This window comes from Megascapheus bottae, chromosome X (genome assembly GCF_031878675.1).
Source record: "Megascapheus bottae isolate mThoBot1 chromosome X, mThoBot2.hap1, whole genome shotgun sequence".
NCBI lineage: Eukaryota > Metazoa > Chordata > Mammalia > Rodentia > Geomyidae > Megascapheus > Megascapheus bottae.
In genome coordinates, this window is record NC_143547.1 from 89,657,522 (window position 1) to 89,670,030 (window position 12,509).

General features: G+C 37.2%; 1 non-coding gene across 1 annotated transcript; it reads left to right on the forward strand.

Moving 5' to 3' along the window:
• Positions 1–6,256: 6,256 nt before the first annotated feature.
• LOC150041533 (small nucleolar RNA SNORA25) lies at positions 6,257–6,389 on the forward strand. The gene has a single exon (XR_016533946.1). It is a non-coding gene; the product is annotated as a small nucleolar RNA SNORA25 (small nucleolar RNA).
• Positions 6,390–12,509: the final 6,120 nt, after the last annotated feature.

The window sequence follows — 12,509 nt, forward strand, 5'->3', positions numbered from 1 at the left end:
TGGCTTTTGACAGCACCATTTGATGAAAGGCAGTCCTTTCATCAGTGTGTGGTTTGGGCACCTTTCTATCACTCTGTAGTATAATTTGATGCACAATATTATACCTCCAGCATGGCTGATTTACTCAAGACTGATTTGGCTACACAAAATGTTAAGATTCCATATAATTATAGGGTTGAGTGGTCTAATTCTGTGAGGAATGGTACTGGGATTTGAAATTATGGATATCTTTCTTTTTTGCCAATCCTGGGCTTGTTCTTGGACTTTCTCCAAGAGAAAGTGGTAGAGTTCTACCACTTCAGGCTTTTGTTTTCTATGTATGTGGTATCCAAGAATTGATTGCAGGTCTTTGTGCATGCTAGTCAAACACATTACAGAAATCCAACAGTTTATGAAATTTAACAAACAGGAGCACACAAAATAGAAGTTCCTTTGGGACACGGCAAAAGCAGTACTCAGAGGAAAATTTATAGCTCTAAGTGCCTTCAATAACAAATTGAAAAAATCACAAACCAACAATTTAATGTGTCACCTTCAGCTCCTGGAAAAAGAGCAACAAACCAACCCTAATCCCAGTACAAGGAAGCAAATTATTAAAATCAAAGCAGAATAAAATGAATTGGAGTCCAAAAAAAACTATAGAAAGAATCAACAAAACAAGGAGTTGGTTCTTTGAAAGAATTAACAAAATTAGCAAATCGTACCAAAAAAAGAAGGGAGCATATCGAAATAAACAAAAAAATGAAACAGACAAAAATGGTAATATCACGACAGAAATTACCAAGATCCAGAGCAGCATGAGGGAATACTTCTCAAACTTTTATGCCAACAAATTTGAGAATCTAGAAGAAATGGATGAATTTCTAGCCAATATTAACATACCCACACTGAACCAAGAGGACCTAACCCAACTAAACAAGCCTATTTCAAGCACTGAAATAGAAATGGCAATAAGAGACGTTCCACCTAAGAAAAGCCCAGGAGCAGACGAATTCACAGCTGAATTCTATAAGGTCTTCAAAGCAGAGCTCACACCAATAGTCCTCAAGCTCTTCAACTAAATTGGAAATGAAGGCTCTTTACCCAAACTCATTCTATGAAGCCAGTATAACCCTCATCCCCAAACCAGACAGAGATTCATCAAAGAAAGAGAACTATATAGACCCATTTCTTCGATGAACATCGATGCAAAACGTCTCAACAAAATACTGGCCAACCGTCTACAACAACTCATCAAAAAAATTATACGCTATGATCAAACAGGATTCATCACAGGGAGGCAAACCTGGTTCAACATATGCAAATCAATGAATATAATTAAACACATCAACAGGAGCAAGGACAAAAATCACATGATTGTCTCAATAGATGCAGAAAAGGCATTTGACAAGATACAACACCCCTTTATGTTAAAAAGCTCTAGAAACTAGGAATCCATGGAACATTCCTCAATATAATAAAGGCTGTGTATCAGAAACCCACAGCTAGTATTATACTTAATGGCGAAAAGCTACAGCGATTCCCTCTAAAATCAAGAATGAGCACAAGGATGCCCACTCTCTCCATTCCTCTTTAACATAGTATTAGAATTCCTAGCCAGAGCAATAAGGCAAGAAGTAAGCATAAAGGGGATCCAAATAGGGAAAAAGGAAGCAAAACTTTCCCTCTTTGCAGATGACATGATTCTATATTTAAAGAATCCTATGGACTCCACTCCCAAGCTCCTTGAGTTGATTCAAACTTTGGAAGGGTAGCAGTATGTAAAATTAACCCTCAAAAAGCAACTGCCTTCCTCTATGCCAACAGTGAGAGGAATGAGGCAACAATCAGGAAAGGAACTCCTTTCACAATAGCCTCAAAGAAAATAAAGTACCTAGGAATTAGCTTAACTAAGAATGTAAAGGACCTTTCTGATGAAAACTTCAAAGCCCTAAAAAAAAGAAATTAAAGCAGAACTAAGGAAATGGAAAAACCTCCCATGCTCCTGGATTGACAATCTTGTCAAGGGCTATCTACAAATTCAACACAATACCCATCAATATCCCAATGTCATTCTTTAAAGAAATAGAAGAGGCAATCCAAAATTTCATATGGAATAATAAAAGACCCTGTATACCAAAAAAAAAACTTCTTAGCAGAAAGAACAAGTGGAATTTCAATACCAAATTTTAGACTCTATTACAGAGCTATAATTATCAAAACAGCTTGGTACTGGCATGAGAACAGGCCTGAAGACCAATGGAATAGAACTGAGGACCCAGATATTAAACCACAGTCCTATGACCACCTAATCTTTCACAAGGGAACCAAAAAAATAGAATGGAAGAAAGACAGCCTCTTCAACAAGTTGTGCTGGCAGAACTGGTTAAGCACCTGCAGAAAACTAAAGTTGGATCCTTCTTTTTCACCCTGCACTAGAATTAACTCCAAATGGATCAAAGACCTCAAGGTAAAAGCCGACACACTGAAAACTTTACAAGAAGGAATAGGAAATACACTAGGCCTCCTTGGCACAGGTCGAAACTTTCTTAATAAGGAACAAGGAATACAACAAATCAGAGAAAGGCTGGATAAGTGGGACTGCATTAAACTGCGGAAGTTTTGTATGGCAAAGGAATAGATAGTAAATTAATTAGGAAGCCTACAGAGTAGGAGAAGATCTTCACCAACCAAACAACGGACAAAGGCCTCATATCTAAAATATATCAACAGCTCAAAAAATTAAATCACTTCAAAACTAATCTCCAAAGAAACAACCATCCCATTAAAAGATGGGCCAAAGACTTAAAGAGAGTCTTCTCTGAAGAAGAAATAAAAATGGCCTATAGACACATGAAGAAATTCTCAACATCTCTGGTCATAAAAGAAATGCAAATCAAAACAACTCTAAGATTCCACCTCACTCCAGTTAGAATGGCCAGGATCCAGAAAACCAATAAAAGATGCTGGAGGGAATGTGGCCAGGAGGGATCACTACTACACTGTTGGTGGGAGTGCAAACTCATTCAACCACTATGGAAAGCAGTATGGCAGTTCCTCAAAAGACTAAACATGGAGCTTCCCTATGACCCAGCAATTCCACTACGTGGCATTTGCCCCATCATCCAGAAACAAGGACATACTAAATCCATTAGCACAACAATGTTCATTGCAGCACTATTTACCATAGCAAAGATATGGAACCAACCTAGATGTTCCTCATTTGATGAGTGGATTACCAAGATGTGGTATTTGTATACAATGGAATTCTATGCTGCAGTCAGAAAGAATGACATCTCCCCATTTGTTAGGAAATGGAAAGACTTAGAAAAATTCATATTAAATGAAGTATGTCAGACTCAAAGGAACATAGGCTCAATGGTTTCCGTCATTTGTCATAATCAGTAAAACCTTGGGCTCTCCTAGCAGAGATTTGCAATAGAGCAAAACCTAGATACTTAAGGCCATATAGTATGACGCTAAACGAATGGACCTCCAGGATATAGAAACAAAAGCCATATAATGAGTGATTGTTGTCCTTAATGTCCTGTGTTATCTCTCATCTCTTTTGCTGTCCCTTGGTTATCTCATATTGTTACAGTATCTCACTTTGTTATCTCATATATTGGAAATATTTGTATTTGGTTATTTGAAATTGGATAGGAAAGGGGGGGGAACAGGATGAGTGGTGGGGGTGCGGGGGAGAGAAATGGGGACCAAGACATGAGAAAGGGTATCAATGTATGTGAAGTAATGCACCTTCTATCTGGTGAATATAATGTAACCCTTGTATTAATTACAATAAAAATATATAAAAAAAGAAAAATTACCTATATTTGTGCATTGATTTTATTGTCCTTCCATGTTGATGAAAAATATGAAGTCCTATTTCAGCAGAGATACCAAAGAAGGTAAAGAGTTCACCAAACTAAGAAGTGGAAGAATGTTCCCAGCAGGGAGAACACATGGTGCAGAAGCACTGAGATGGGACAAAGACTGGAATATTTTATGAAGACATTATGGATGGTACATGATGAGCCAAAGAAGAGAAAGTAGATTAGAGACATTTATAGCATGGTAAAAAATAATGTTTTTATTATATTCCTACTGCAATTAAAAGTTTCCAAAGAGTTTTGAGCACTAGAAAGCTATTGTCATAATCATATGTGTTTTTAAAAAGTGTGCAGAAAGTAGATTATAGAGAGCTAAGCATAGAAATAGAGAACTCTATTAGGAAGCTTAAATTGTCAGCCCAGAGGACAGATGACAATGGATCTGATTAGATAATATTTGTAGGTAGGCCTGTAATGTATGCAATGAAAAGAGCCAATGAAACTTGATGATGGATTATATGTGTAGTTAAAGAAAAAGTGATCATGATTTGGGAAGACATTTTAGGTTATGGATGTAAACCAGCTGAAGAAGAATAGCCATAGCATGAAAGGACAATTAGTCCTTCTGTGATTCAAAGATCTCATTTCCTTTTTGTTTTGTGGCAGTAATGGGACATTGAACTCAAGGCCTTGTGATAACTCCACTTGGGGGACACCACTGAACTACACCACCAGCACTATTTTTCAGTGGCTAATTTGAGAATAGGGGTCTCATTTCCACCAAGCCTGTGCCCCCTGCACATGTAACATCATGTCCACCTTCCCTTCAATGGATACCAAGTCTTGTGCACTTTCCTGATCCAAATGAACTGATATCACAAATGTCTCAAATAGCTGTGTTGGGGACCAGGGGGTGTGGGGGGGGGCGGGGAGGAGACAGGCTCATGCCACTATGCCTAGCTATAAGTTAAGGAGGGGGAGTTAAGAATGCTTTGTCCCGGGCTGGATTCAAACTGCTTTTTTCTGCTTCACAGCCTCCCAAGTAGCTAACATTACAGACATGAGTCATTGACACCCAGAAAGGATCTGCATTCATTTAAACAGTAAAATAAAGTAGCTTAAAGGGGATGTTGAAAAGATGTTTCAGGTGGAATCTACCCCCCTTGTATTATAGACAAAAGAATGGAAACTCACAGTGGATTGTACTACTTTGCAAATTAATCTTGTGCTTAAAAGAATGCTTCATCTTTCAAATTAGAACATAAACTCCCAAGCAGAATCCCTTATTTTGTAGACATGTCTTCCTAATAGCAGTTGATATATAGAGTGGGAACCTAGCAATAAATGTTTCCCAAATTAAAATGAACTGAATCTTTTCCTTTATTCTCAGAAAACAGAAAAAATGGATCTTCTTCTTATGGATAATGGCCAGGAAGTGACAGAGCTCATCTTGATGGATAATTGTAATTATCTCCAAATCCCACATTACCTTTTATCATATAGTAATAGTCATAATAGTCTCATTTTTATATAAGTTATAGCTGATAAACAACTTCACTTTCCTATGTATTCTCTTCCAAAGTAACCTCTCTTTCCTTGATACCTGCTACCAGCCATCGCAATGCCTTTTATTGCTCAGTGGCTTAATGCCCAGATAACAAATCCCTCTTTCTAGGGATGACAATCTCCCCCTTGCTGTCATGATTTATAACAGATTCATTGCAAAAGGTTTCAGTCTGTATCAACTTGGCCTTTGGGTCCAGACTAGTGCCTTCTTAGTTTCAGTAACACCAATTATTGCAATCCTTCCTCATCTGGGGGACAAAATATCACTAGTGGACCATGATTCCTGTCAGATACAGGCCCTAGCTAAAGCCTATCTTCTCACATGCCCCTTAACAGTGTGATTCTGGCTCTAGGTCTCATTGTGTTCACACTCACGCTGCTCATCACTTTCATCTTTCTTTTCTTTTCTTTCCAGTCCTGGGGCTTAAATTCAGGGCCTGGACACTGTCCTTGGACACTTTTTGCTCAAGGCTAGCGCTCTGCCACTTGAACTACAGCACCACTTCCGGCTTTTTCTGTATATGTGGTACTGAGAAATCAAACCGAGGGCTTCCTGCATGCTAGCCTAGAAGGAAGGCTCCCGGCCTCCATCTATATTTTCTAATTCTCATTGTAGTTGCTGTGCTGAAGATTTGCTCTGTGAAGGCCAGGTTCCAAAGCTTTCTCCATCTGTGCTTCTCATTCTGTTTCACACCCTATTTTATGAGCCATACATCAACATGTATGTGAAACTTCATCAACAAAATCCCAGAAAGAAAACATCTTACTATTACTTTCACTTAAATGCCCGTTGTTTATAGCCTAGGAAATAAGACAGTGAAAGACAGTGTAAGAAAAATAATTAGGAATAAAGTGCCTTCCAAAGTGTGCATATCCTATGGTCATTTCAAAGAGGGCTTTTTGGGTTCTCCAAACCCAGAGCTCTTAACGCTGTGACCAAAGATAGAAGTTCTCCTTAGGATGGAACAGACACTCAATAGTGGTGCTGGGTTTTCCTGAGGAGATACACTGTAATAAAAAAAAATAATAAGGGGCCGGGAGTTTGGCCTAGTGGTTAAAGTGCTTGCCTAGCATGCATGGAGACCCGGGTTCGATTCCTCGGTACCATATACATAGAAAAAAGCCGGAAGTGGTGCTGAGGCTCAAGTGGTAGAGCTCTAGCCTTGAGAAAATCCAAGGACAGTGCTCAGGCCCTGAGCTCAAGCCCAGGACTGGCAAAAAAAAAATAATAATAAATAAAATAAAAAAAGACAAAGTGTGCATATCCTATGGTGTTTCATCTAACCAGCAGCTTGCTCTTGACTTATAAAAATAACAAGGTAGAAATACTAAATAATATATCAGTACAGTAATTAGTTTCAAGTACATTTTTCTATTTCCAACAAGCATGTAAAACAGGAAATTTCTCCGCTGAGAAAATAAAAAGCAAGTTAAACTTCTATAATGTCATTTATGTAAGTAGCTAATTACATGGGGCAATTTTAAAGAAGGTTTTTTTTAAGTGAAATAATAATTACTGTATTTTAATCCTCAGTAGTCTGATTTGATTTTTGTAAATGAGAAATACTGCAATATTGTAACATTTCCCTTTATAAAAGATAAATAGTCTGGGGCCGGGAGTTTGGCCTAGTGATACAGTGCTTGCCTAGCATGCATGAAGACCCGGGTTCGATTCCTCGGTACCACATACATAGAAAAAAGCCAAACGTGGTCCTAAGGCTCAAGTGGTAGAGCTCTAGCCTTGAGGAAAGCCCAAGGACAGTGCTCAGGTCCTGAGCTCAAGCCCACAACTGGCACATAAAAAAAAAGATAAATAGTAAAATTTCAAAATGGAGCATTCCCTATTTTAATGTTTCCTCTGTGAGATGTGTCATGACTCTTGCTTTGAGGTGATGAATGTTAGGTGGTAACAAGACAATTTAAACTACTACTTGAGACCCTACATGTAAGTAATGTCCTCTGCTTAACCAAGATCCCTTGAAGACCATGTACAAACTGAGAGCCAGACTTGAGGAGCACAGATGACTTGATCAGAAGACATCATGACATTTTCTCTATGAATGTCACTGTCCAGTTTCCAAAGGTGTTCTTAAAATGTTGACTTCAGAAATACAAAACCAATTTAGCTTGGGAGGAAGGTCTTTAAAGACAAGAAAACAAGTGCTGCTCTTTTAGATTATAAAATGTTTGTTATTTTAAAGAGGTTAGGGAAGTAGAAAGGAAATGGAAAATTACTGATAAGCCTAACAACTCAATGAGGCTTGCATAGGTTTTAGATTCAGGCAGACATATATTTTAATCTGTCACTCATGCTTGTGTGGGTTTTATCTAGTTAATTTCTACCTTTAAGCTTCAATGTTCTCAGTGGAAAATGGGGGTTATAAGACTGACTACTTCACAACATTATCTTGAAAAACAAATAAGGAAATTTATTGTAGATTTTTATCATACTAACTAGTATGTGGTAGACACTATATACAAGGCAAAAACAAAGAAAATTATCAATTACCCTTTAATATTTCTGTCTATAATATTAATGTGTAAGTGCTCAATTGTCTGCCTCTGTATCCATGACTAATTTAAAAGTAGTAACAACGTGGTAGACTAAAACATTTTGTTCACAGTATTATTTTAACTTGATTGCCTCTTATCAGAAATAGTACTGAGGGACTATGCAGTTGAGGGTGCTAGAATGCTTGCCTAGCACTTTCAAAACCAAGAGTTCAATATCCAGCAGGACAAAGACAAAGGGGGAGAAAGGAAAGGAAGAAGGGGAAATGAAAGGGAAAGGAAGGGGAGAGGGAAAGGGGATGGGATGGGAAGGGAATTGTATGTGAAAGAGAGAGCAAAAGCCTGTGGGAGGAGGGAAATGGAAAAGATGAAGAAATGAAGCCAGGTATATTTCTTGTGTTCACTGATCTTTTTTTTTCAGAATCCACAGTCTTTGAGGTTAGATCAGAATGACAATGTACCAGTCATTTTTGGAAATTGGACAACACTACACGGAATGACTAATGACTAATCATAAATAATTAAACTGGTTTCAACTTTGACTGACTCCACCATTGTTTCCAGATATAGCCTGACAGACCACACTTTGATCCATTGTGCTCCACTGTGCTAAGCACTCCCGGAATTAATACTTTATTGATCAACAAGAAACTGTCTGGAGACAGATACTAATGCAAATGAAGAAGAGAAAACAATGGGAGCTCCCCTATGCAAATTTTGTTGTCCTACTACCAATTTAACAAATTGAATTGATTCTTCTATAAATTTAATTTCTGGCCATTTTCTAATCCTTTTCATTTTACACGAAGCAGTCCTGAAAGGACAAGGGAGGTGTTTTTAACAATCTAGAAAGCCAAAAAAAGGCAATAAAGTCAAACACTGCAGATGGGGGAGGGAGGGCAAACGTGATTCCCCCAAATGAAAAGATAAAAACCAGTAAAACTGCCAGCCTACTACTTATTGGGGTTTGATCATTTTCATTAGGTGTTAAGAGAAGGTGGAAAAGAACAGGCAATGAGATGTGCCTTATGCTGACAGAGAGAAATTTATTGGGGAGAGATAGTAACCTTTTTGGCTGTGAAAGAAAATTAGACAGGTGAACTAATGTCTCCTTTTTGATTACTTCAGGGAGATGTTAGGCAAGGGTCTTTCAAGAGAGAAACCTGTTACATGTGGAAGTAGAGAACAAGCTACAGGAAGGTTTCTGACATGAAATCAAGACTGAATGAACAGAAAACATATGAGATGATAAGATAGCTAATCAAATAGAAACGTATGTGGTAAATACCTTTATATTCAATGTTTACCATGAAGTTTTTCTTCAAATCTTTGTATTATCAAATGAGCAACATTGAGTTATATTATACAGGCAATATCCTGGAATTATCCGATGTATCTGGAACCTTGTTTTACATTCTTCTGTCTTCCAAATAGGGCTTTATAAGTTGTGGCTCATAAATGGGAAACTTGCATCTGCATATTATCTTCTCATAAGGTGGGACCAAATCATGTCAATTTCTTAGAAGGTTTAAAAGACACCTTCAAATTGGTATCACTGAGGAAAGAGCTTCATTCTGGGGTCTGGAAGCCGTAGAGGGAAGAAAATACACATAAGAGACATAAGCACAACCATCTTATGCGTTGTTCACTGAAAGAGGAGCTAAGAATTTATTTGTGGAGTTTTGTTGAGTTTTTCAACAATAACACTGCTAAGTTGTAAGAAAATAAAATCAGTGATCTATAGAATGCTTTTTGAGTTTTAATAAGTAATGAAAGTGGAATTATTAAAACTGTTATTTTCATTAAATGGAAAGAAACACACAGAAACTCTTGCAATTGAGTGACAGCCCTGTATATCCACAGGTAAAACCCAGAGCCTCATCTAAGTCTTGCAAGAAAGTGTTTCTTTCATATAGTTACTAAGAATACTAAATAAGATAAGCAATGCTTTTTTACTTTTTTCATATATTTTGTTGTAATTAATAGCAGAGTTACATTATATTCGCCAGATAGACGGTGCTTTACTTCACGTACATTGATACCCTTTCTCATGTCTTGGTCCCCATTTCCCTCCACCCACCTGAGCCCCTCATGTTGTTTTCCACCCTTCCCTATCCGACTTCAAATACCCAAATACACATATATACAATATATCAGATAACCAGAAGAAATACTGTAACAATATGAGATAACCAAAGGACAGCAAAAGAGATGAGAGTTAACATAGTACATTAAGGACAACAATCACTCATTATATGGCTTTTGTTTCTATATCCTGGAGGTCCTTTCACTTAGCGTCATACTATATGGCCTTATGAATCTACATTTTGTTCTATTATAAATTTCTGCTAGGAGTGCCCAAGATTTCTACTGATTATGACAAATGAGAGAAACCATTGAGCCTATGTTCCTTTGAGTCTGGCTTACTTCACTTAATATGATTTTGTCTAAGTCTTTCCATTTCCTTACAAATGGGGCAATGTCATTCTTTCTGACTGCAGCATAGAATTCCATAGTGTATAAATACCACATCTTTTTGATCCACTCATCAAATGACGGACATCTAGGTTGGTTCCATATCTTTGCTATGGTAAATAGTGCTGCAATGAACATTGTTGTGCTAATGGATTTAGTATGTCCTTGTTTCTGGATGATGGGGCAAATGCCAAGTAGTGGAATTGCTGTGTCATAGGGGAGCTCCATGTTTAGTCTTTTGAGGAACTGCCATACTGCTTTCCATAGTGGCTGAATGAGTTTGCACTCCCACCAACAGTTTAGTAGTGATCCCTCCTGGCCACATCCCCTCTAGCATCTGTTGTTATTAGTTTTCTTGATCCTGGCCATTCTAACTGGAGTGAGGTGGAATCTTAGAGTTGTTTTGATCTGCATTTTTTTTATGGTCAGAGATGTCGAGCATTTCTTCATGTGTCTGTAGGCCATTCTTATTTCTTCTTCAGAGAAGACTCTCTTTAAGTCTTTGGCCCATCTTTTAATGGGATGGTTGTTTCTTTGGAGATTAGTTTTGGAGTGATTCAATTTTTTGAGCTGTTGATATATTTTAGATATGAGGCCTTTGTCCGTTGTATGGTTAGTGAAGATCTTCTCCCACTCTGTAAGCTTTCTAGTTAATTTGCTAGCTATGTCCTTTGCCATACAGAAGCTCTGCAGTTTAATGCAGTCCCGCTTATCCAGATTTTCTCTGATTTGTTGTGTTTCTTGGTCCTTGTTAAGAAAGTTTCGACCTGTGCCAAGGAGACTTTAGTGTATCTCCTATTCCTCCTTGTAAAGTTTTCAGTGTACCTGCTTTTACCTCAAAGTCTTTGATCCATTTCGAGTTAATCCTGAAGATAAGCAATGTTTTAAAAATAATACTTGGTAAATAGCAAGCATCTTAAAAGATATTACTATTATCATCATCCTCTCAACTAATATTACAATACTTGGGTCATGTGCTTTGAGCAACCTATTGATTCTGTATGCAACAAAGCCACACAATTTTCTGAATCCTTATTCAGAATTATGCACAGGCACTGTTTAACCACCTGTGTATATGTATGGGAGAATATTTCACAGTCTGCATCTTTTTATTCCTACCTTCACATACTAATTTCATTGAATGTCTCTCTTAGGTGTTAGGTTAATTTCTAGCAGCATGTGGAACAATCCAAAGTGTCTGACTTTAGGGATTAAACATTTTAAAAGAAAGACAGACAGTAAGGTTACCATGTATATAAGTAAGATGACTTTTTAATGACACTGATGTAAGACAAATACACTCATTAACTGACTTCTGTAACTGCAACCTCCCCATACAGCACCTTTTCCAATAACAATTTGAATATGTTAAGTCCTCTTGAAAGTAACAAACAGATGACTATCTCAAATCAATGAAAGCTGAGCCCACTCCATGCTCCTAGTGTCACAACTAGGAAGATTCTGATCAAGACCAGCATAAATGTAAGGTCATATTTTTTAATATCTAAATTAAAAAGACTAGCTCAGGTAGTATTGAACTTACTTGGTAAGTTTATATTCCTGAGTTCAAATACCTATACTACAAAAAAGGAAAAATAAAGACAAAACTCGTATAAATACAGTCCAGGACTTTACGATGGTGGTCACAGTAAGTGGATAAATGGATATCCCAGTGTAGAATCTGAAATGACATGCAAGAACAAAATCTAAATTCTGAGAATGAAAGCTAAATTTACAATGAAACTTAACCTAGCTTGGAGATGACAGGAAAAAAACTGTAAATAGATTTGGAAACAGAGATTTATGAATTATTCTGTATGAGAAAAAAATAAAATCTCTATAGCACTATTGATCACATTGACTGAATTCACAGTTATAAAACACTAGTGCACTACACAAAGTTGTAATAGATTTTAAATATTGGTGTCTAACAGAATACATTTTCTGGCCATACAGAATAGAATTAGAAATCAACAACTGTAGCCTAGCTTTAAAACTTTTGCAAATTTAGGCTTGAAATAGCAAATTATTAAGTAACACAGGTGAGAACTCTGGGAAAAATTAAATACCAAACCAAATGAAAATACACCATGAAATGTCATAGAATATAGCTAAAGCAGTACCTCAAGAGTTATTTATAGCATT